Source organism: Callospermophilus lateralis, unplaced genomic scaffold (genome assembly GCF_048772815.1).
Source record: "Callospermophilus lateralis isolate mCalLat2 unplaced genomic scaffold, mCalLat2.hap1 Scaffold_52, whole genome shotgun sequence".
NCBI classification, from domain to species: domain Eukaryota; kingdom Metazoa; phylum Chordata; class Mammalia; order Rodentia; family Sciuridae; genus Callospermophilus; species Callospermophilus lateralis.
In genome coordinates this window covers 1333822-1352496 of record NW_027514454.1, presented here as the reverse complement: position 1 = coordinate 1352496, position 18675 = coordinate 1333822, and the positions used below count along the sequence as shown (strand labels likewise).

At 45.7% G+C, this 18675-nt stretch overlaps 1 pseudogene; it reads right to left on the bottom strand.

Annotated features, from left to right (window-relative positions):
- LOC143389887 (large ribosomal subunit protein bL35m pseudogene) lies at positions 1 to 17727 on the bottom strand (annotated as a pseudogene).
- Positions 17728 to 18675: the final 948 nt, after the last annotated feature.

Sequence of the window (18675 nt, the reverse complement as noted above, 5' to 3'; positions counted from 1 at the left end):
CTACACTCTGTGGTTGGTGTGTTTGTGGTATTTCTGATAGGAGTCATCGATGGACCAGTTCTGCCTCCTCCAGAAAGATGTCGTCATCCTAAGAGTTTACTCTGGGTTTTATTGCAGAACATGAATTCCCTCAAGCAACCTTTTCTTGCACCCATCTTTTTCCATATATATATTTTATAACCAGTCTTTCTCCTCAGCCAAAGGCCAGAATGAAGTCAAAGAAACTGGTACATGACAGCTTTCATCGTCTTTCTCTGACCTTTCCAAGTACTGCAGTGCGTCATGGTTCTGACCCGCGGCTTTGGGTTTTGGGAAGCAAAGGGGCCTGTCTGGAAGGACTGTAAGATGCCAACCCGTCAGGTTTCCCACAAGGTTGGGAGCAGAGAAAACAACTTGCGTCTGCACGTGACTGAGCCCCCCAGGGGACACCGCATTCTACTCAGGCTGAGGATGCCAAGATGTTCAGGGGCCACAGAAGTCTGACCTGCAGCGGCTCTCAGGGAGCCAGCGACGATCTAGGCTACCAGGTTGCTGCCCTAGCTACGATGGCCATGCTGGGTCTCGATAGAATATCATCATCATCATCATCATCATTTATTCATTCAACACTTATTTAACATATATTTCATTCGAGTCACTGTTCTGGCACTTGGGAAATAGCTCTCCATATCAGAGCAAATTCCTTGCCCTATAGCTTATATTTAGGTGGAGAGAAACAGCATACACAATAAGTGAATGTTAATTACAGTATGTTTGGCAGTAATGAATGCTAGAGAAAAATGGACTATGACCAGGCATAGGCATTGTTCATTAAGGCAAGCAATTTTTCTGCTAAAACACCTGAGTTTAGTGTCATGCAACTTGTTAAGATCTTTAGATATTACAGTCTTTGGGCCTGTGCTCTTCTTGATGTGATCTCAGAGGAAAGTGAGGCTCCAAAAAGTGGAAAGAAAAAATAATTTCCCCAACTACTTGCTGAAACCTAAATCCCTCAAAGAGTAAAACAATAGAACAATGGTTTTCCCCTGTGGCAACCATTGGTAGCCCATCAAACTAGACAATATGTTATGCCACTCCTCAGCACTACAGTAGCAGATATTATCATTTTTTTCTTTTTCCCTTTAATCCCAAAACCAGCTTCCTAAAACTTCTCAGCAAAGTTTTGTACACAAGCATTCAGTGATTAAAGTTAGTGTAAGAAATGCAATCTATTATGATATTAGAGTTCAAAGTAAAGTTTAAGTGTACCCCACTCCACCCCACTCCTTATCAACACTTTTAAAAAGGAAGTAGGATGGTTGCTGGAGGAAAAAGGAGTCTTAACAGGATTTTTAAAAAAATTATTGTGGAAAAAATGTATATACAATTTTCTACTTTGATGCTCATGCCCAGATTCAAACATTTGCAGTATTATGTAGCTAAACATCACAATTTCCAAAACTGCTTCATCACCCTTGGTGGGATGGAGCCTTCGTGTCCAGGTGGCAAAATAAAAACACATGGCTGAGCTCAGTGAGCCATCCCTTCCCTCCCTCTCCTCCCACCCTGGTCACTTGGAATCTACTTTGAGCCCCTGGGCTTGCCTGTCCTAGACGTTTTGTCTGCACTGAACATGCTGAAGAGGCATGTGCTTACCTGCCCACTCTCCCATGAGGTGAGGGTAGCTGCTCTCCCAAAGGGAAGGCTTGCAGATTTGGGGGTCAATTCACTTAAGGAAAGGTCTGTGAGGCCCTGTCCCTCTCCCTGTGCCATTCTTCACCCAGCTTTCTCAGGTCCCAAGGTTGGCATTTTTCTATTCATTGGCATCCTTTTTCTATTAATTCTGAATTGTCTGGGTAAATGCTGTCCCCATCCATTCAGAACTCTATACGGGGTGAGTACTCATGAAGAGTGGGTTGAAAAAAGGGAGTCAATTAGTTAAATAAATTATACTTTATTTAGTCTTCAGTCTCTTAGTGTTCTTAATGAAAGACTACAGAGAGAGCAAAAATATTTAAGAAAATGCATGGTTTTCATAGCCCAAAGATATAACTTTACACCCAGTCCTATCTGGAATTGTCCCTGTAACTTCCCAATGAGGTTGAATTTTGGTGTTTTCTGGAGGTCGAATATTAGCAAATGGGTTGAAAGTTCCATGTGTAATGGTTAAAGGAAATGCCAATGGTTCAGGAGTTGGTGGGTATTACTTGGAGTTTGTCCCCTGTAAAGAGAGTCTCACTTGCAAATCTGATGACTGCCACCTCTGTTCTGCTAGGAAATGTCCCTTTTGAGGAAACCCAAACCTGTGAGGGTGGCAAGGGCTTGATGTCGCGCTCCTTCCACAGGTGGAGGACACGGAAGGTGGTGTCCATGGGAACAGCACCCCTCCAGGTGTGGAAGGGCCTGGAGCTACCTTTGGTTGTCTTGGTGAGGGTTGGATACTTGGGTGTGCCCCTGCTGCCTGGGAATGCTGGCACAGCACCACGGACGGGGAGCCTTGCCTCTGCTGGTAGAGCTAAGATCCTGACTAAATTTATCTGTTTCCTGCTGCGCCAGATCCAATTTGACTTTGAACTTTAAGAAAACAGCTCCTTGGGTTATGTAACTGGCACCTTAGCGAGTGTGAGTTGGAAGAAGTAATAGGAAATCTTCTAAAAGAAACGGAAGAGCATCCCCCACCTTCTCCCAGGCAGGCGGTGCTGGGGACTGCCAGGCAAGGTGGGGTAGGGTGGCCCTCTTCCTCACTGAGCCACTCTTTGAGGCAGGACCCTGTGCTTCTCCTCCAGGCCCAACAGAGCTTAGCCTTCCTGGGCTCTTGGCTTCAGGGCACTGCAAGGGGCCTGGCAGATCAATCTGGAACAAATTTAAGATGTGAGTGCTATGAGGATTTGCTGCAGTTATTTCTCAACCCTGGCTGCTCATTAGATTCACCTGGGAGCTTGTAAAAATATCCAGGTGGGGCCTCATTCCAGCTATTAAGACGTAATTAGGTTGGGTGGAGCCTGGAGAGCAATGTGTTTTAAAGTTCTCTTGGCATTTTTGATAAGCAGCCAGGGCTGAACTCCACTGAGTGAGGGCATTGCTTTCTCAGACAACATTTGCTGATGGACAGAAATCCCGAAGCCTCATTTCTGAATCTGTAAACAGGGGGATTTGGCTTAGAGGGTCTCCAGTATCCATTAGTCCTAGTGTGTCAGGATCTGGAATTCTGAGGCCTTAAGCCGTCCCTTCTTCCTTTGCGAAATTCCTGACATTGCTTGAGGTCACAAAAGTTTCCAAAATGACATTAGGATTCTGGCTGGGTTATATTTGAATCCAACCAACACTCCTATGGGGGAAATACTAAATTGCTGCTGAGCTCATTTATTTATTATTTCCTGTTTATATATTTACTGAGTGTGCAGCCCCATGAATTTTCAAACCTAAGCACCTTCATGTATTTCATTAGCTAGAGCAAGACACAGAACTTTCCTGGCACCCAAGAATTCCTCCTCAGTTCCCATCCTGGCCCCCAGGGTTAATATCTTTATGACCTCTGTCACCATCATTGGCCTCGCTTGGTCTTGAACTTGACATCAAAGGCTTTGCACAGTACCTGCTCTTTTCTGTTTGGCTTCTTTGCTCAGCCATGTCTTTGAACGCGGTCAAGTTTCTGCAGCCACCAGTGCTTCCATTCTTTCTCCCGCTGTGTGCTATGGACTGAGTGCTTGTGTTCTCCCCAAATTCACATATATGGTGTGGAGGAAGGTGGGGCTTTTGGAAGGTTCTGAGAAGATCCTAAGGGTGGCGTCCTATAAGTGGGACTAGTGCCCTTATGAAAGAGGCCCCAAGAACTCTCTGCTCTTCACCTTGTGAGGACATGTTGCAAAGGTGGCTACCTGAAAACCAGAAGGCCAGCCCTCACCAGACGCCAGATCTGCTGGCACCTTGGTCTTGGACTTCCCAGGCTCCAGAACTGTGAAGCCAGCCAGTCTGTTGTAGAGCCCAAACTAAGACACTGGGCCATATTTCACTGTAAAATAGGCCAGAATAGATCTATCCTTTCTCTCGCTGATGTAAATTTGAGTTGTTTCTAGTTTGGGACTGCTTTAAAGTTGCTGGGAATCTTCTTGGGTTCATCTTGAGTTTATGGTAAATAATATTACCTTGTTTTATTAGACCTTTGCCATGCAGAGCTGGGTGTTCAGGAATACTAAAAGAACAGACCCACAGGAAATCCATATGGTTTTGATGCAATGTGCAGAAGGAAATAGGAACACTGCATTCTAATTGGGCTGTTTGATATTTAAAATATCCTTGACTACAGTTGAATTTCCTGAAAATGGACTTGTGGAGTTCGTACTGGGCAGGAGTCACTCTGGCATTTCCAAGTCTCATTCCTAATCCTCAGGGGCTGGGAAATAAGGAGGGTGGAGCCAAAAATAGAAGATTTTAATATATTATATAAATATAAATAAATATTTTAAATATTTATTTGTAAATAAATAAAAAATATATAAATATTTTATATATTAGGTATAGAATGAACTGGAAACAGAAGATAACTTCTTCTGCAGGAAATCTCATGGATCAAGGATACATAGCCCACAAGGTCACCTCCTCAGACTCCCAGCTGCCTCTTTGTTTCCAATACACAATTGCTCTGTCAGCTGAGCTTCTTGTTCAGGCCATATCTTGCCTTTTGAGAAAACATCATGAAGTGTATAATGATGTTTAAAAACCTCATTTTTAAAGCGTATTTCTTTATTTTCTAATATTTTCTGATATTGTGGACACAAAGGGCAAAGTGAAGAGGCTTTGATGGTATAATCCAAGCTCGGTCACATATTTAATGTAGAGAATGTGTAGAGATCTTACATGGCTCTGAGGCGGTGTGCTGACTTCCCTCTCCTACTTTCTTGGTGGTGTTTTATTTACAACCAGGATCCAATTAGCTTCATGCATTGTGTTTGGTCATGTTCTTTCTTAGTCTCCATTCACCAGTCTCCATTTTTTAATGACATTAAAAAAAAAAAACAGATTGAGACATTTAACTTGCAGAATGTTTTGTCTTCTGAAATTTTCTGATGGTTTCTTCACTGTCTTCCTCATTGAATTCCTGGAATCAGGAAGTTAGTCTTGAAAGTCTGGTTAGGTTCAAATGACAGATTTCCATCAGGGATGTTCAGAGGAGACACTGATACTCTTGTCACAGCAGGGCACGTAACATCAGACGGTGCGACTGTGGCATCGCTACACCTCATCACCTGATTCAGATAGCCACAGATTTTTTTTCCCTGTTGCTAGTGGGTAGTAAACTATGTCCTTACCCAATATCTGTGCCAAAAAATCTTTTTAGCATTTATTGAACAGTTTTGGTCAAATCAGTTTCTTTTTTTTCCCCTAGTTTTATTTGAATTGTTTTTACTTGAATTGTTTTGTCTGCTTTGTTAAATTGACAAAAATCATACATGTTCGTGGTATTCAATGTCTCAACATGTGTGTGTACTGTGAAATGACTAAATGGGGCTAATCAATATATTTATTATAGTTCTCTGTGTGGTGGGAACATTAAGACTTACTCAGCAATTTCAAGTGTTCGGTACATTGTCATTAATCACAGTCACCGTGCTGTTGAATAGCTCTTCAGAGCTTGTAATCCACTTTCTCTAAGCACTTACAAAACAGTGGTTTGATTGTGGCTTGTGTGTGACCCCAGAGGGTCATGTGCTGGAAACTTGGTCCCCAGGGTGCTGGTGTTTAGGGTTTGTAAGAGGTGGGCCTTGTAAAAGGTGGTCAGGACATTGGGACAACTACCCTCAGGAGAGATTTATGTGGTTCTCTTGGGACCCTGGTTAGTTCCCATCACAGTAGGTTGCTATAAAAATATCAAGCCTGATCCCAGAATCTCTCTGCTTCCTGTCTTGCCACGTGAGCTGTTCTGCACATGCTCCTGACATTTGATGCCACCCGCCCTAGTGTGATACATCCGGAAGCCTTTGCCAGACCCCAAACCCTTGGGGCTGCTTGATATTGGACTTTCATCTCCAAAATTGTGAGCTAAACAAAACTCTTTTCTTTACACATAAACCAATCCCTGGTATTCTGTTATAAAAATAGAAGATTAAGACATGAATAAATTACATTTCTTTTTAAAACAAATTTATCTGTTTTTTTTTTATGCATGAAGTGAAAATCATACTTTGTTAGAGTCTGTAAACAAGTCAGGATGGCGCCTGGCACTGCAGCAATACTTAATTCTGTCTCCTGGTTTAATCTTCTGATGTTCCCATTTTCACACACTGTATTCTAGGTACCAAATCTGTCAATCAATGCAATTCAAAACTCACTTCTTTAGGAAATGTTTTAAAACGCTTTCAGAGCAGAGATACATTTCTGTTCACCCTCCTTCTCACTAACATCCCAGGGAACGTCTGGGCAGACATCAAGCAATTCACTTCATGTCCCTTTTGACTTCGCCTGTGTCCTGTTGCACAGAGCAGTGATTGAATACAACTGAACACAAATCTCATTTCTGGTCAGATTCTTCTTTCTGACACGAGTTTTCTCTGAGATGCACAGAAACCACCAGTCAGCAGGAACAGTCTCAGAGACTGGCAGGACGCACAGCTCAGAGGAGAAGCAGACTTTGTGTGACACAAGAGTTACTAGGAGAACAAAAAACCGCTGCTGCCATTTGTGACCCTGTTGTTATTTACAAGCTCAAGCTTCAGGAACATTCCCAGTTTCAGAGCCTGAGCTCCTAACTGTCTGGCAAGACCTCATGGCCCAGAGTATGATGGAACTAGTGCCAGGCCAGTGCCGCTCCACTCCTCAGCGGCTCTGTGTGAGCATTCTCATGGTGACAAGACAGGGCCGACACGCTGTGCTGGGCCCTGGGCACTCTCCTCAGCTCTGGTTTCCTCATCTACAAGACACAGGGAAAACACTGCTCTTAAAAGGAGACAGTGAATGTGATTTTGTAAATTACAAAGGGCTGTACAAATGCAAGAGGTGATTATTTAAGTATGGATGGATCTATCCATCTATCCATCCATCCATCCATCCATCCGTCCGTCCATCCATCCGTCCTCTGTGCCCTGGGCACTCTCCTCTTGGAGTGTCATTTATATCTTCAGACTATTACATTATACTTTTCTAATCACCTTAGATAGAGTTTTGATATCTCAGAAATTCTTGTTTTCAAAGGTCCCAGGAAAAATCAAAATAAAAAATGTCATATAAAGTACAATGACAAAAATGTTGTAATACACCCACATGTGCACATGTAGGTTAAAAATGTTAAGCCTGAAAATCCATTGACTGTCTGGTTATAAAATTAATGTTTTTTTCTTTGCATTTAAAAATTTTTTTTTCTGCACTTCAATCAATTTGTTTATAATTTTAAAAGAATCAAGTTCATTAACAAATGAAGTTAGCAGAACATGTGGAAAGGCCACAGGACGGGCTGCACCCAACTGTTTCAGCTCCTTTGAAGTTCATGCACTGCTTCCTGTGTCCAAGGAGGGCTGCACATAGCTGCAGCTGGCCAGGCAGTTGGCTTCATTGCATTTGAGCTCCTTATTGATTGATTCACAGGAACACTCACATGGTCCACCCAGATGGGTCAGGACAGGTTTTGCTACGAGAGACAGTCTCCGTACATCCTGAATGGACAGGTAGAGTCTGCTCGTTAGTTCTTCCTGTCCTCAGTCCTCCTCACACCGAGGGGTGGCTCTGGGAGCACCTGTGGTTACTTACGAGATGGCTACACCTAAGGACAGCTTGCGGAGGTCCTCGTTGACATGGCCTTACCATTGTCATTAGCACAACACTAGTGAGAGGGAAATCTTCACATCACATATGCACACGCACACCCTAAATATGTGTACACGACTCATGATATAAACACTCTAACATAAAATGCGACAGATAGCACCACACAATACACATATCGACACACAACACACCTCAGAGTCTTCATGCACTGAACAATGTCTACTTAACCCATCTGCAACAGAACATAGCACTCCACATCCATACCACATAATACACACAAACACACAGCCCCCCAACATGCAGATGCACACAATGTACACAGATAATCCTTGTACAAGGCACATGTATATGACATGCACACACTCATGCACACAGTACATAGAGCCCTCATACACATGTCGCATTAGGCCATTCCAACTCCCCCTCCCATTCCCCTCCCTTCTCTTGGACCTCTTAATAATTACAAACCCTGACAGAAACTTGCAAGGCCAAGTGGGGACATCAAAGATGACCCTCGGCTGCTTTGCCATTGTGACGTCAGTGTATGGTGCTGAGTCCAGTTGTTACTATTTTGGGCTTCTGTCTGCTCTGTATCGCACCTTTTCCCTCTGACTAAATCTATAAATGGATCATTCGAAGATAATTAGTCCTATTTATGAAAGAAGACTACACAGTGCCGTTTTACTTAAATTTAAATGTTGTGGGACATGTGTTTGAATTTCTAGTTTTGAACACAAAGGCAGCATCTTTCACAGTTTGGAAAAACAAGTTCTTAATGTGATTCAGGATACACAGTTCATCTTGCTAACGTCTTCCTTTTCTTTTATATTTTTATTATAAAATAAATAATAGATACAGGAAAACTCAAATAGATAGATACTGAATAATTAGTAGATGATGATGAATTATTTCAAGATAAAACGCTCTGTAATGAACACCCATATCCAGAAATGACCTGCCAGCTCCCTAGAAGAATCCCCATTTTATTGTCCCTCTTGTTAATGTGAGTTTTTAAATAATCATGAAGAAGTATTGAACTGTATCAGAATTTATTTTTATGTCCATTGAAATAAAAGTATGATTTCCTCCCCCAGTTTTTTTTATAATCACAAAATAACAGTGCAGCTAGAGAATGCTGTGCGGTGGGAACCCCCTGTGGCTCCTTCCGTGATTTTGCAGTTTTCTTTTCCAAGCCATGGATGTAGCAGAGGAGTCACCCTGGAGGTCTGGGCTCTTGGTGTGTGCATCAAGATGCTGGGGCACATAGTACACACAGATCTGCACAGGGTTATACCAGGCTAGACACAGTTCAACCAGAGTTCTTTTTTCTCTTTCCCTCTCTGGGCTGAGCAGTCATGGTGCCACTGTGAGGGTCAGCTGGGTGGGTTCTCCCGCTGCTCTGCTCTTCAGCAGCGCTGTGCCTGCCCTTGGCTTGCAGACTCGAGCTGCTGACCAGCTTCTCTGATGACCTCTGTCATCCAGCGAGCATGACACTGTCCTGCGGCTGGTGCTGAATCAGGCAGAGAGCTGCGACTCACACCCAGCAGGGTTGTCACTGAAGAGAAAGTAAGAAGCACTCAGGGACACTTCTCTCAGATGAAGAGGGAGCCAATTAGAGTGGGACACATGGTGTTTGCTGGCTGCCGTGGCTACAGCCTCGTGAAGTGGCTTCAGTCTTGGAAATGAGAGGCCTCCCATTCCTGTGAGAGGGAAGGCAACCAAGCAAGGAGGGATGCCCACAGTATGGGGAGCGGGGCTGGACGCAGAGGGAGTGCCCACCTGCGGCGGCTGCCACCTCCATCCTTGGCCCCCGCCACCTGGACTTTCCAGAAGTGCTCCTTGACTTCTACCATGTCCAGAGTCCTCCAACCCCATCTCCTAGTAGGAGGTGATTTCTCCCAGCCTTGTGCATGCGGAGCCCTGACTGTATGTAGACGTTGCTGATGTTGTGACCACACGCTGGTGAAAGTCCCATCTCCTTAAGAGGATGGGCTCCAGAGGGCAGCAAGTCAGTTATGAGTGTGGGCTTTGGGCCCATCTGTACCCATCCCTGCAATGGCTCCCCCTGGCCCTACACAGGGCAGGTTACCAGGTGTATCCCATCCTGGTCATAACTGCCAGGAGTTTCCAGAGGGTTGAATAAGTGGTTACATTCGAACCATGTCAGTGCTTTGAATACACTGAGTGCTCATTAGCCGTAGCTGCTCTTTTTCTTACTAGTTTAATTGAATTAATACATGCAAAGCTTTTTGAGGCTGTTGCATTTTAAGCACGTGGTGCTGTTCTGACTTGTCACTCTTTTGGTGATAGGGATTGTCTTCCCTGCAGAAAAGGCATGGCAGTGGCTAATCTTACTCTTCTTCAGAGAGCCCAGGTGTTGGGGAGGCGGCCGAGCATGGGTGGAGGAAAGGACCTGGGTCACAGGGGAATTTGTAAGTGGTGTCCAGGTTTCCGGAGCCATGTGGATCTTAACTGTGAACTGTGTCTACCTGAGGAACAGGAGTTTGAGAAGGAAGCGTGTGTACCTGCAGGCCAGCTGTTTCAAGTTTCCTCAATTGACTGCAAGAAGGGACACTGTGGAGGAAGGAAAGGAAGGGCTTGGGGCCCCGAGAAGCGCCCGGGCTGATCAACAACCAAGGCAACTGTGAGGGTCCTCTGTGCTGAACCAGCCTGCGAGGCTGTGGTCACCACGGCAGAACCCAAGGTTGGCCCAGCCTGAGGAGGAGTCCCAGGCACTTGGGAGTCAGCGCTTCCCAGTTCTCGGCCAGATGCAGCAAGGCTGGGCTGCTGCAGGGAGGTCCTCCCACAGAAACTGCCAGGGACAGAGGCACATCAGGCTGATGGTGAGCCTGGTCATGGTGTGAGAGCCGCAGGTGCCTGATTGTGCACCAGCCACAGGACAGCTGTTCTCCTGCTGGAACCTGAGGAATTGGATTTATGCTTTGAGCAAAGGTGATGGAAATCAGGTTGTAAAGAGCAATGTAATTACAGGAAAAAAAATCCTTTCTTGCAGTCTTAGGTTATGAAATATTCACTGCTTAGACCTTTTAAACAAAGAAATAGAAGAAATCCTTTAGAAAAACACACTGGCAAATATTTATAAAATATTTATAAGATGCAGGGTCATTTTATATGCAAAAATTTATTAACTATGTTTTTGTTCTGTGAAGGATTATTTTTGGAAAATGAAAAATAATGAAAATGACCTGGAAAAATACATTAACCAGTGAGGATTTAAGAAACACAAGAAAGACAAGACTTTAGTTACTGTGATTTGTGATTTATTTTTTGGGGAAAAACTATGCACAGCTGCTTGAACTTTTTTTTTTCTTTTTTCTTTTTTGGTTGCAGGGATTAAACCTGGGGCACTTAACCCCTGAATCACATCCCCAGCCTCTCTTATCTAAAGACAGGGTCTTGCTGAGTTGCTCAGGACCTTGCTAAGTTGCTGAGCCTGGCTTTGAACTCTTGATCCTTCTGCCTCAGTCTCCTGAGCTGCTGGGATTACAGGCGTGCGCTGCCACACCAGGCTGAATTTTAATCTTATCGACATTTTCCCCGCATTCATGACCTATTCAATTTATCAAATAAAGAAAAACTCGGATGTGTGGGGAGGAGCTCTGGCTCAGCTAACCTTTCTGGACCTTAATTCCTTGGTGATGTGAGGTGTCATTCAGATGCATAGTAGTAGCAGATGAGTAAGAGTCTGGATTGTAGGGCATTTGAGAATGAACGGTGTTTTTTCTTCTTTATTTGTGTCACTTTTTGTTGGAACTATTGAAATTTCTGGGCAACATTCTTGAACAGAAATGTGGCAGCAGGGAGGGAGACGGTGGCGCAGTGGGGTGGGCCCGGATCCCAGCTGCCTGCACCAGGTCCTCCAAGCACAGAGCAGGATGCTGGCTGGAAATCTTCGGTGGGTATCAGAGCAGACCAGGTACCCCCACCAAAGAGACCCCTACCATGTTTGTAACATATAAGCTTCTCCAGGGACCCTCCCCCTTCCCATAATTAATCTTCTCTGATTTTTACACAGGATGTCAGCACAATGTGGCTTAAAGCTTCCTCTTTCTGGTAAATGCCAGGCTTGCAGATAAAACTTGTGAAACCTCTGTCTAGCCTAAAAATATGGCACAAAGAGTAACTGTTAAATGCCCACCCACTGACATGTAACCAACCAACCCACTGAGGATAAACTTTAAAGAATTTCCAGACTCGAGGTCCAGAGAGTTTTAGGCGATAGCCACGTTGGACAGCTGCAGCTAAAGCATCCTGCTTCCTAAACTTCCTCCGGTCACCAGCCTCTTGTGTCTCACGTCAGTGCCTGAGGTCTCAATGTCTCCCTTCTCTCACGGTGCTCTTCCCAGCGGTTCCTGGCCTGAGAGTGAGGTACAGAGCCTTGGCCTGGCAGACAGGCAAGTCATGCTGTGGGGAGTGGGAGGTGGTCAATACCATAAGGAAACAGGATCATGGGTCATGGGAGGGCTTTGTCCTTAGTGGAGCCTCCTTCAGTTTTTCAGGCCTGAAATGCCTGTCTTTGGAGTGGACATCCAGGTCCCCTGGAGCTCTCACAGCTGTACACGGAGTGAGCCACGCTGAGCTGGACTGGAGAGTCTTTGCAGCCTGGGTAGTTGGACGCCAGCCAGGGGGGGCCACTCAACCTTCCTGCCCCCTCCCCCAGGTGTTCCCCAGGAGACTCCTTGACTTTCAAAGCTTTTTTCCCATCCCTGTGTTTTGGTGGGTGTCTTACATAAGGTATCTGGTGAACTTTGTTTTTGAACTCTTCTTTCATCTGTGTCTTTTAACTGTGAGTGTAGCCCATTTACGTTTACTCTTATAAGGGGTATAGCTGGATCCACTTCTGCCATCCCAATGTATTATTCTTACTGTCTCACCTTTCTAGTTTTTAAAATTGGTATTTTTCTTTCCCCCAATAATAGGAAAGGAACTTCTACATGCCCTCATATTCCCTGGTCTCACCCTCCCTAGGAAACTGACACAATATTGTTCTTCTCTGTTTTGGACTGAATGATGGAGCCTTCTGTGATAATAGAGATGTTCTGCTGCTGGGATGTCCAGTGCTATAGCCAGGAGCCACACAGACTAGGAAACGTGAAATGTGGAACAAGGTTTAGGATTTTAGTTAATTTTAACTAATTCAAATTTAAATTTAAATAGCCACATGAGGCTAATGGCTACCATATTGGAAAGTATCTATGCTATTAATTCTGTATTATTCTGTGTATATTTTATCTTTTTCTCTGTTTCTAAAGACTTGTTAAATATAACAACAGATGTTACCAAGACATTTAGCTGCATATATTTCATATATCATCTATATCACTTGCAATGCCTCTTGGATTTGTTTCTGTCTCTGAAGCACTTCATCTAAAACTCTTGTTACTGTGGTCCTGTGGGTGGCAAGTCCTGGTCAGCCTGGTGATATTCCTATTTAATGATGGTTTACCTAGATGTAATAATCTAGGTTCAATATTTGGAAGACACTGTCTCATTTTTTTCTTACATCCATCATTTCTATTTGAAAATCTGATGATGACCCAATTCTTGTTCCATTTTGTATGATATGATATTTTTTTTTAATCTCTGGCTACTTTAATTTTTTAATCTTTGACATTTTGAAATGTCATTAAAATGTGTTTGATTTTTCTCTTCTTTGGCACTCTGTGGGCCTTGTCAATATGAACTATTGCATTTTTAATAAAGTTCTGGGGCATTTGTGTATTTTTCCTTCAATTGTCCATGAGTCCGTCTTAACTTCTCTCTTCTTTCCCTCTGGGTTCCTTTCTTTGGACTTGGTGCCTGGGTTTCTTTCCTCCATCTCACCCTTTTCTGCACGTCCTGGTTTGCCCCTTCGTCTTTCTGGGGTGGCTATCCCCCAGCACTGGGGTCTTCCAGCTCTGCTTTGTTCCTCAGCGGCTTCCCTGTTGACATCTGTCCCAGGGAGGATGTCACTTCATTCTCGTTTCCGTCACCACGTTTTCATGGCAGATGCTTCTGATTGGTTGTCGGTCCTGTTAGGGAGGAAGGTCCAACCTTGTGACCTTGGCTCCAGGACTCAAGCACGGGGCAAACTCTGTGGTGACCCAAGGCCAGGAAACCCAGCCACAGTGTCCCCTTGTTAGCCAGCCTTCCATTGCCGTGGGCAGGGGGGACAACCTGAAACACGCTCTATAAGGATGAAAGTTTGTTTTGGCTCCTGATTTCAGTTCATGGTCACTGCTCTGTTGCTTTGGGGTCTGTGGCGAACAGAGTATCACAGTAGGGGGGTGTGGCCCAGGAAACTGCTCCCCCTATGGAGACTGGGGGGCAAGAGCGAGGGAGGCAGAGACCCGTCGGTTTCCCCTTCCAGGGCTCACCCCATCCTAACGTCCTTCCCCTCCACCTCGGCTCCTACAGGCTCTGCCACCTTCTGGGACCACCCCGGGCTGGGGTCAAGCCTTCAACGCCTTCAACGCCCGGGCCTTCGGGGAACATTCAAGGTGCAAACTGTACCATCTCCTTCCCCGCAGACCCCTCAGCTCAGCTTTCACCCCCGCCCTGCTGGGAGAGGCAGCACCAGGGAGAGGCACCTGGGCTCCGAGTGACCTCCCTGTGGCAGGACAAGCTGCTCCCTGACGTCCATCCATTCCCACTTAATTCTGCACAGCTCCTTGTGAGCACGGCTCCTGTGAGTACCTCCCATGTCCTCCTGTGGTCACGTGAGGGTGGCGTCCCCACAGCTTTCCCTGCAGACAGGTCTCTGGCTGTGAGGGAGCTGCCAGCTGAGCCCCGCGGTGTTCCAGGCTGCCCTGCCCAGCCCGGTCCGCTTCGAGGGGTGAGGCAGCTGTTCCCACCTTCTCTTTGGGGCCTTTCCCCTCCAGAGCTGTCTACCCTGATTTTGGCGGAGGGAGCCTGGAGCCATGCCAGTCCAGGTTGGTAGGAGCCAGAATCTTCCCTTCCACTCAGAGAAAAGGCTTTAAACATGCTGGAGTCAGAGGCGCCCGGGGTAAAGTGAAGCCGCCAAGGCAGCCCTGGGGAACAGGGAGGGCGTCCCGCTCGGCCCCAGCTAGGAGTCGTCCACCTGTAGCAATATGGACAGAGTGGGAAGTGCCACCACATACTATGTTGAATGTCACTTTAAATCATTTGGCTGCTCCCCAGGTGACCTGGATGGAGGAGTGTGGCCTTCCTTGCAGAGGAATGATGGGACATTGACTCTCCCGGCCCTGGACAGGAAGGTGACAGGAGCACTTCTGAGATGCACTTAGGTAGTTTCTGTGTGTCTCAGCTCCCGGTCGCCGTCACTGAGAGCCTCATCCTGGCTTCCAGGAAGTCATCCTGTGCCCGCGAGGCGATGGCCAACCGTGAACTCTGCAGGCAGGAGGAGGGCTGTATTTTATTTCTAATTTGAACCCAGAGACAGTTAGCTCAAGGGAATTATGAGGGGTGTATAAAAGATGGCTTCTGAGACTCTATGAGATCACTATTTGAAGAGATCTATCACTTACTGAAGATCATAATTCTTACATTTTCTAAGATTTAAAAGCATAGAGAAGAATACTGGAAACATGGACATCATGATTTAAGAAATGATATCTGGGAACTTTTGCTTCATGTTCTTTTTTATTATTATGTTTTGTACTCTTCTGCAGATAATGCATTTAGAAAAATAGGCAAAGAAAATTACACCAGCTGGGTACAGTCATACAAGCCTCTGATCCTGGTGACTTGGGAGGCTGAGGCAGGTGGATTGTGTTGTTGAGGCCAGCCTCAGCAATTTAGTGAGGCTTTGAGCACCTTAAGTGAGACTCTCAAAATAAAAAATAAAAAGGACTGAGGAAGTCTCTCAATGGTTAAGTGTCCCTGGGTTCAATCCCTAGTATAAAAAAAAATTTTAAACAAATTTTTTTCATAAAAAAATTTTACAAAAATAATCACATAAAAAACCATGATCTTGATTTGGTGCATTCTTCACACTGCTAAGAGACAGGCGAGTGGAAAGGCCTGTGAGCCTGGAGTCGGCTCACCTGTGGTGGATGTGCGTCTGTCCACTCATATTGAGACTGCTGGTCTCCAGGGTCACAGAAGCCCAGGAAACATGAAACTTGAGAAGCTGTTGGCTTGGAACCACACGATCCTCATGTCAGAGATGGAGAGATGCTAACAAGATCCCCTTGTTCCAGTGACACGGGTTCATTACCTGAAAATAGCTGTGGGTGAGGACAGAATTCTGGCATGGGGCCACCTAAGGATCTGTCTCATAAATGGGAGCTTTGAGATGACAGTTTATCTTCTAAGTAACACCAGGCAAACGGCTCTGCTGCAGCTTGCAGTGCATAAGCCAAGGTCTAAAACTAGTCTTAGCTGGTGCCTCTCAACGCGCTGTCCATGGACCCTCTGCAGATCAGGGACATAGACTATTAATAGGTGACTCCCCTCCTGCAAGAAGGGACGGCCTGGGGTAGTCAGTTGATTCCGGCATGTACATGGTAAGAAAGCCAAGGTCTGCACCGTGGGCGTTGGGGATTCTTCAGGATCCCAGTGTGCACTGTTTTCCAACCTCAGGGCAGGGTCTCCCAGACCTGTTATAGGATGTGCCCACAGAACCCACACTAGGAAACTGTCCTAAAGGTCAGAAAGTGTTAGGAGGAGGACAGTACGGGCCACAGTATAAACGACCAGATCTTGTCCTGTGACAGTTGTTCTTCTGAAGTACTTTACGTACAGCTGAGAGCTGAATCTTCCCAGCAAGGGTGCCAGGCACATTCCATCGCTACCCAGGGTCCAGATGAGGAAGTTGCAGCTCAGGATTCTGAGGGGCTCAAGGGTGACCACTGAGGAGGGTCAGGCATGCTCAGTTTGGAGCCCAAGCTTTTAAGCCCTGCCTTCTGTGGGCTGACCTGAAGTTCTAGGCTTGCCTCTCTCCTGTTTCTGGAGATCAGAGTTTATGCCACTTTCTCTTTCTGTACCTCTATTTTTTGAGCTTTGGACTTTCAACCTTACTTTAATCCCTTCAGGGAATTATACAACTGCTACCTCAGGGCCTTTGAACATGCTGCTCCTCTTCCCTTCCCTGCCAATCATCACCTATTCCCCAACACTTCAGCTCAACATCACTTTCTCAGGCCCTTTACCTGCTCTCTGTTACCCACACCCCATCACCTGTCATGGTTTTGTAGATGTACAATGGCACTCCCCTCCAGTGCAGGCAGGGAGCAGCTTCGTGTGTGCCCAGGAAAAGACACAAAGATGGGTCCCCTTCCTCCCGGTTACTCTCTCGTATCTAAAACAGTGCCAAAGACCACAAAACTGCCTCATGGGCTGAGGACATACTTGTCCTGTGTCCAGCAGAGGTAAGCCTTGCTTAGTGTTTATAGATATTGTAGTCTGAATGCTTGTGTCTCCAAAGTGCGAATTACACACATGCACATTTTAAGTGCTCTGCTTTTAAATAACAAGTCATATCCTAAAGTATTTATTCTGCTTTCTCTCCAGATGTCTAAGTCTTCTGCCTTTTACTAAAGTAAGCCCTCTACGGCCCTTGCTCTTGGTGATATTTTTAGATACCTGTTTGATGGTCGGGCTGTGATACAGTAAGAAGAAAACAAGCTCCGTGCTCTCTGCTAATGCAGCCGACGCCACTTACCTCCCTCATAGGGACTTTTGAAAGTGCACTCTAAATTGAAGCAAAGGTGTCATTTACCTCCAGCTCCACTTGATATTCTGCCACCTTTTCCCCAATGATCACTGTTATGGCCCCACTAGTCCTCTGAGGAGACAGGGACAATCATCACCACCCTCCACCCACAGGGCTGGGAGCAGCACTGGGAGAGAGGAGAGGAAAGCACTGCACAGACGCCGGAGCTGAGGTGACAGTGGCTTCCGTCCCCTGCCCTGTACCCTTTGACTTTCTTTGGAGGTGAGAACTAAGACGGGACCTTTTCTGAAGACGCTTGAGGAAAGCTGCACATCGGAATCCGACTTGCACATGTCGTTCGTGTTTGCAAAGTGCCATGACAGGAGGGGGCAGTTTTCGCCCCACATCTTAGCCAGAAGGCAAGGTGAGTTTCCAGGTTTCCACGTTCTCTGCCAGCCCCGAAGCTTCTGTCTGTCCTTTCTGGAAATCTTCCCTCTCTCACTGGCAGTCTTGGACAGTGGAAAGTGCCCCAGTGCTGTGTCCAGTGGAGGCAAACCAGCTGGGTGTGGCCTGACATCCACATCTACTGCCACCAGGAGCAGAGACCCAGACTCCATGCTGGGGGCTCCGGAGAGGAGGAATGTTTTGGTGCATGGACTTGACTTGCGATCACATCAGGGCAAGCGGCTTCTTCGTCCTCACACATTTATCATTCGTTTGCACTGGGAATGTTCAAGTGTTCTCTGTTAGTTATTTTGAGATACTTAATTAATTGTCCTCAGCCCTAGTTATCCCACTGTGCTATAGAACATGGGGAGTTGTTCTTCAGTCCAGCCATAAGATATCTTTATTATGTCTACCCCCAGACCCTTCCCCACCTTTGGTAACCACTGTTCTACTCTCTACTTCTGTGAGAGCAACTTTATTTTAAAAAGTCAAATTATTTAATTTTTTTGAAATTATCAAATGCAATTACTTTTTTTTATATTGGGGGTTGAACCCAAGGGTGCTTAACTATTGAACCACATCCCCACCCCTTTTTGAGACAGGGTCTCACTAATTTGCTTAGGGCCTTGCTAAGTTGTTGATGCTGGCTTTGAACTTGTGATCCTCCTGCTTCAGCCTCCTGGGCTGCTGGGATAAGAGGCATGTGCCACCGCACCCAGCAACAACTGTCTTGCATTTGAAGGAATTCCTGAATATGAGATCAACTTATTTCACTTATTTTAGCCTCCACATGTGAAAACCTGAGGCATATGGCTTATTTCACTTAGTATATTATCCCCCAGGGTCATATGCCA